This window comes from Petaurus breviceps, unplaced genomic scaffold, assembly GCF_028583685.1.
Source record: "Petaurus breviceps papuanus isolate PSGF00001 unplaced genomic scaffold, PetGlider_PUasm1.0 90630, whole genome shotgun sequence".
In the NCBI taxonomy this organism is placed as follows: Eukaryota; Metazoa; Chordata; class Mammalia; order Diprotodontia; family Petauridae; genus Petaurus; species Petaurus breviceps.
This window is the reverse complement of record NW_027187291.1, coordinates 3071716-3077194: the sequence shown is the minus strand read 5'-3', so window position 1 is coordinate 3077194 and position 5479 is coordinate 3071716. Positions and strand designations below refer to the sequence as shown.

At 36.8% G+C, this 5479-nt stretch overlaps 1 pseudogene; it reads left to right on the top strand.

Moving 5' to 3' along the window:
* The first annotated feature begins 536 nt into the window (after nucleotides 1-536).
* On the top strand, nucleotides 537-1232 carry LOC138143086 (ADP-ribosylation factor-like protein 5A pseudogene; annotated as a pseudogene).
* The last annotated feature ends 4247 nt before the right edge of the window (nucleotides 1233-5479 follow it).

The following is a 5479-nucleotide window of genomic DNA, read 5'->3' as shown; positions in this document are numbered from 1 at the left end:
TTTATTACTACTGTTATCAATTGATTGGCTCATTACCACTAGGATAAAATTAGACTTTTCTATTTGTCATTTAAAGCCTTCTCCAACCTGGCTCCGAACACATGCTTTTCAGCAGAATTATACTTTATTAATTATTGCTATCAATTAATTTGATTATTAATTGATAATTATACTTGTGGGGCAGCTAGGCCCAGAATCAGGAAGACTTGAGTTCAAATCTTGCCTTAGACACTTACTAGCTTTGGACAAGTCACTTTGCCTCAGTTTTCTCATCTATAAAATGAGATGGAGAAGGAAATAGTAAACCACTCCAGTTTCTTTGCCAAGAAAACACCAAATAGGAGACCAGCCTTGGGGGGAGGGGGAGGCGGGGAGGGGGTGACGATGGCCGGTAAGGCTCCTTCCCAACAAGGCGGCGATGTCCGTGAGCCCGGAGCCGCGGAGGCCGTGGGGTCTCTGGCTTGTCTTCCTCCTTCCCCTTGGCTGTTGGGTACTGAGCCGGGGGAGGGGAGGCGGCCTGGGTGGCCGGGGGGGGGGGGGGGGGGGGGCTGCTGCTTTGAGGATGGGAATCCTTTTCACCAGGATATGGAGACTGTTCAATCAACAGGAGCACAAAGTTATCATTGCTGGTCTGGATAATGCAGGGAAAACCACCATTCTTTACCAATTTTCTATGAATGAATTTGTACACACATCTCCTACTATAGGAAGTAATGTAGAAGAAATAGTAGTTAATAATACACGTTTCCTAATGTGGGCTATTGGAGGCCAAGAATCTCTTCGTTCTTCGTGGAATACTTACTATACTAACACCGAGTTTGTCATTGTTGTTGTGGACAGTACAGACCGAGAGAGGATTTCTGTAACTAGAGAAGAACTCTGTAAAATGTTAGCACATGAAGATCTAAGAAAAGCCGGATTGCTGATTTTTGCTAACAAGCAAGATGTTGAAGAATGCATGACTGTAGCTGATATTTCCCAGTTTTTGAAGCTAACTTCAATTAAAGATCACCAGTGGCATATCCAGGCATACTGTGCTCTCACTGGTGAGGGATTGTGCCAAGGACTTAAATGGATGATGTCACGACTTAAGATTAGATGATCTCTACTAACCTCTATTTGTACACTTTGCATAAATGAAGTGCTGGACTATAATTAACTTGAAAGCTGCAAAAATTAATTGGTTAGATATATTTATAATAAACTGACAAACTTTTTCTATAAGAAACAAATTAAGACCACTTCTTTGAAAAGAAAGATGGAGTCCTACGACCTACAGTTTGCTTTCATATTAGTTTCTTCTGAAGTTAGGTCTTAAAGCTGTGATTGACATTTCTGTCATGATGAATCCTCTCAGGACATTGTGTAGTCTGTGGTAAGTATAAAGGGAGAGGAAGACATTTTTAACTACAAGAGCTTTATTATCAGTATAACCCTCCCTAAGTTGAATGTTGTCTTTTTGTTCGATTAAGTGAAAAAAAAAAAACAAATAGATGGCACAAGTATTCAGTTTCCACTATTTTTTAAGTGTAATGTTACATATGAGAAAGATATTTTGCATTAATTTGTATATGTATTGTGTGTACACTTCAATTTTAGGTTAATGGCTTTGATTTATATACTAGAGAAGGGTAAATAATATACCTAACCTATACTTATACCTAGAATGAAACATAGATGTTGACATGTCACTTTTACTTTGTCCTTTATGTTCTCTGTGTTGTATTAACCTACCCAGAAATCTTTTGCACTGCTTCTTTAAAAAAAGAAAAAGGCTGAAAATTTCTAAATTTAGAGAGTTGGGAGTGGGAGGGGGTCAGAGTAAATCATAAACACAAAAAGATATGATACACTGGAGTGGAATCCTTATACAGTAGTTGATTTAATATTGCCAACTTCCACTAATTTATTTCCAGAATGTTCTTTTTTTTTAAAAGAACTTAAATTGTCTATTTAAGTAATCTTGTATTTTAAATTATGAGAATACAATTTAGGAAATAAATTTTCAGAGTCAATTATGAGAAAAACATTTTAAGAAATATGTCTATCAAATGGTGCGACCTTCAGAAATTTTGAGTTTAAGTTAGAATCACTGTACATACATTAAATTATATGGCAACTGTTGAATGAATTTGACATCTTTGAGAGTAATGCATACTGTTCTGATCACTGAAATGTGGAGGTTCTGCCATTGGTTTGTAGTGGTCTGCTATGGAAGGCAAGAAGTTTTTTTCACTTTTTTTTTGTTTTAAAACATCAGTATTTTGAGAACATTTAAAATTTATAGCTAAGTGACTTATTCCCATGTCTATATTGCTAAATAACTCAACAACTAGAAAAAGTAATGAACATGTATTATGATTTCATTTGAGTGCTAGAGAGCACTAGATTGCAAGATAAAGGAGCCAGCTGAATATTTATGATTTCAAAATGGTTTTGCATGTAAGTGACTTAAAATAATCTAATACTTTATTGCCACTTTGAGTGCTATAAATGTTGAATTGATATTTTAAAAAATTTCTTAAAAGTCAAAATATAAGCCTCTGACATAACTATGAGCAGCCTTTATATTAACTAGTAATATTATCATTTTTAAAAATTCCTTTGTATTATATTGGCTTAACTTTAAAATCCCAACTATTTCCAAACAGTATAATGCAAATTGTAGAACAAATAACATTAAACCTTAATGTAAGTGTTTTCAAAATTAATGAAGTTATTAGGGAGAAATAAATGTACATATAAATAATATTATAGATTTAAAGGTCATTACTAGCAAAATATGTTATAAAAATAATGAAATTTTAACTGTCAGAAACATGGTTTTTGTAGATCACTTCAGTGTTTAACATTAAGGGCCTTGTGTTTAATGTTTTTATAATCAGTATACACTTTCAAGCTTAAAATGGAAGCATGAAAATTTTAATTAATAAACAAGATGCTTTTGAAGCTGAATCATCCATTACAGATCTTTATTGATTTAAGCTTTATTGATTCTCAAACTCCAGATACTCAAACTTTTTTTTTTCCCCAATTACCTGTTAGGAAAAATAAGTTATAGTTATTTATTTAATGCAGATGGTATTTTAGACCTGATTTTCAGAAATTGTAGCTGTAGTTAAAAGCTGAGACTTCCTTAAAATGGGAGCACATTCAGCATCCTTCCAGTTGTTACTTTGACTATTTTTTATTTTGGATACTGACATAGGTCCCTTTAATGGCTTTCTCCAAGTCACATTGATGCCAGTATGTTCTCTCCCTAATGTTTTATTTTTCCAAATTTGTTGTATATTGTTAAATACACAATTTAAATAAAAGTATATTTTATATATAAAAAAAAAGAAAACACCAAATAGGGTCATGAAGAGTCAGACACAACTAACTGATTAAAGAACAACAAATTATACTAATCAATTGGTCTATTGACTATTCTTTACACATGACACACATCCCCCATCTCTGTTCCTTTGTCCGCACATGCCTAGAATGCATTCCCTTTACTCCTAAGCTTCTCAGGATCCCTAGTTTCCTTCAAGTGTCAGCTCAAAAGCTCTCTCCCAAATGAGGCTTTTCCACTACCAGTGTCCCACCACCAACACATTGTATTTATTTTGTATATATTTCGCATATAATTATGTGGACAGTGGATAGCATGTCGGGTCTGGAATCAGGAAGACCTAAATCCTGAGTTAAATCTGACCTCAGACATTTACTAGTTGTGTGACCCTGGACAAGTCACTTAACCCTGCTTGTCTAGGTTTCTTCATCTGTAAAATGATGTGAAGGAAACAGTAAACCACTCCAGTATCTTTGCCAAAGAAAACTCCAAACAGGGTCACAAAGAGTCAGACACAACTGAAAATGACTGAACAAGAGCAACAAGAAACATCACTGTTCATTTGTCTCCTCGGACAGAATGTAGGGTTGTTTGACTTCTTTATATTTGTGTGAGGCTTTGTTTGTAGATGTTTTTGAATCATTCTCTTCTTTCGTATTTGTGCGTTTCTTCTGTGCTTTATGTTACTGCCGGGCTGCTCAGTTCTGGAGGGATGGATGTCGGGTCCAAGCTTTTGTCCTTCCATGTCCTTCTGATATTTTCACAGCTCAATCTGGGGACCTGCAAGCTTTCAGCACTCCCAAAGTGGTGTGATCTGGGGAGAGGTCTGTTCATTGCCCTCCTGGTCTGAGCTTTGCAAGACCTTGACCTAAGTGTGGGACAGCCTTCACTGGGAGTTTCAGTAGACTGCTTCTGGACTCAGTCACTGTTAGTCTTCTGGGAGGTTATACAGCTGAGCTGCCAGCTCCCCTTTGGTCTGAGTCTCCTGCTCTGGTTATTCTACACGCTATGCTAAAGGACAGAACTGAGTCACCACTCTGCTTCTGGGATCAGAGCCACACAACTACATTTCTGGAGCTTGTTCCTTGCTCAGTACACAGCTAAGATCCATGCTCGCAATCACTCCTCTGTGCCCTGCATCTGGGTAGTGAATGACAACTTCCAGATGGCATCCATTCTTACACCCTGTTAGTTCATGAATCTCCTGAAATCTCTTTTTGTCCTGGTGTTTTCTGCCCTGATGCTTTATTTAAACTCTCTTCCAGTCTCTAGGCATTGGAAAGCTCCATGTGGCTTGCATTCCCAGCCAGACCCATCCCAAGTGGGCAGTATCTGCAGACTTCTTTGCCTCCTCAACTTGCCTTTGGTTGAAAAAAATGACTCACTATAATTTTGTCTTGGATTTTCTTAGTTGTTCTTCAGTTGTGTCCAACTCTTCATGACCCCTTTTGGGGTTTTCTTAGTAAAGAGATTGGAGTGGTTTGACATTTCCTTTTCCAGTTCATTTTACAGATGAGGAAACTAAGGCAAATAGGGTTAAGTGACTAGTCCAGAGTCACACAGCTAGTAAGTGTCTGAGGTGGATTTGAACTCAGGTCTTCTTGACTCCCAGTCTGGCACTCTATCCACCATACCACCTAGTTGCCCTTTCTTGGCTTTCCCAACCAGAATTTGATCTGGTGCATTTGATAGGTCATTGCCAAGAAGACTTTGGGACGTTAAACTCAATTGCTTTCTCTAACTCCATCCTCTTGACTCTGCCTCTTCTGTGTCTATATTTCAAAGTTTCTACTTATCTTTAGTCTTTTCATCAGCAACTCCTCTATTTCATCTAAGATTCATTTTCTTCCCTGTAGGATTGCATTCAGTTTTGCTGGGGAAATTATTCTTGGTTGTAAGCTTTTATTCTTTGTCTTTTAGAAAATTGTATTCTATGCTTTTCCTTCCTTTACAATGGCACTAAGTCTTTTATGATTGTGACCATGATTCTTCAGTACTTTCTTACTCTCCAATTGTTTTATTTTACTTTTGATCTGGAAGCATTGGATTTTGACTATGATATCCATGGAAGTTTTTATTTGGGGGTTTCCTTCAGGAAGTGATCAATGGATTATTTTTATTTCTATTTTCCCTCTTGTTCTA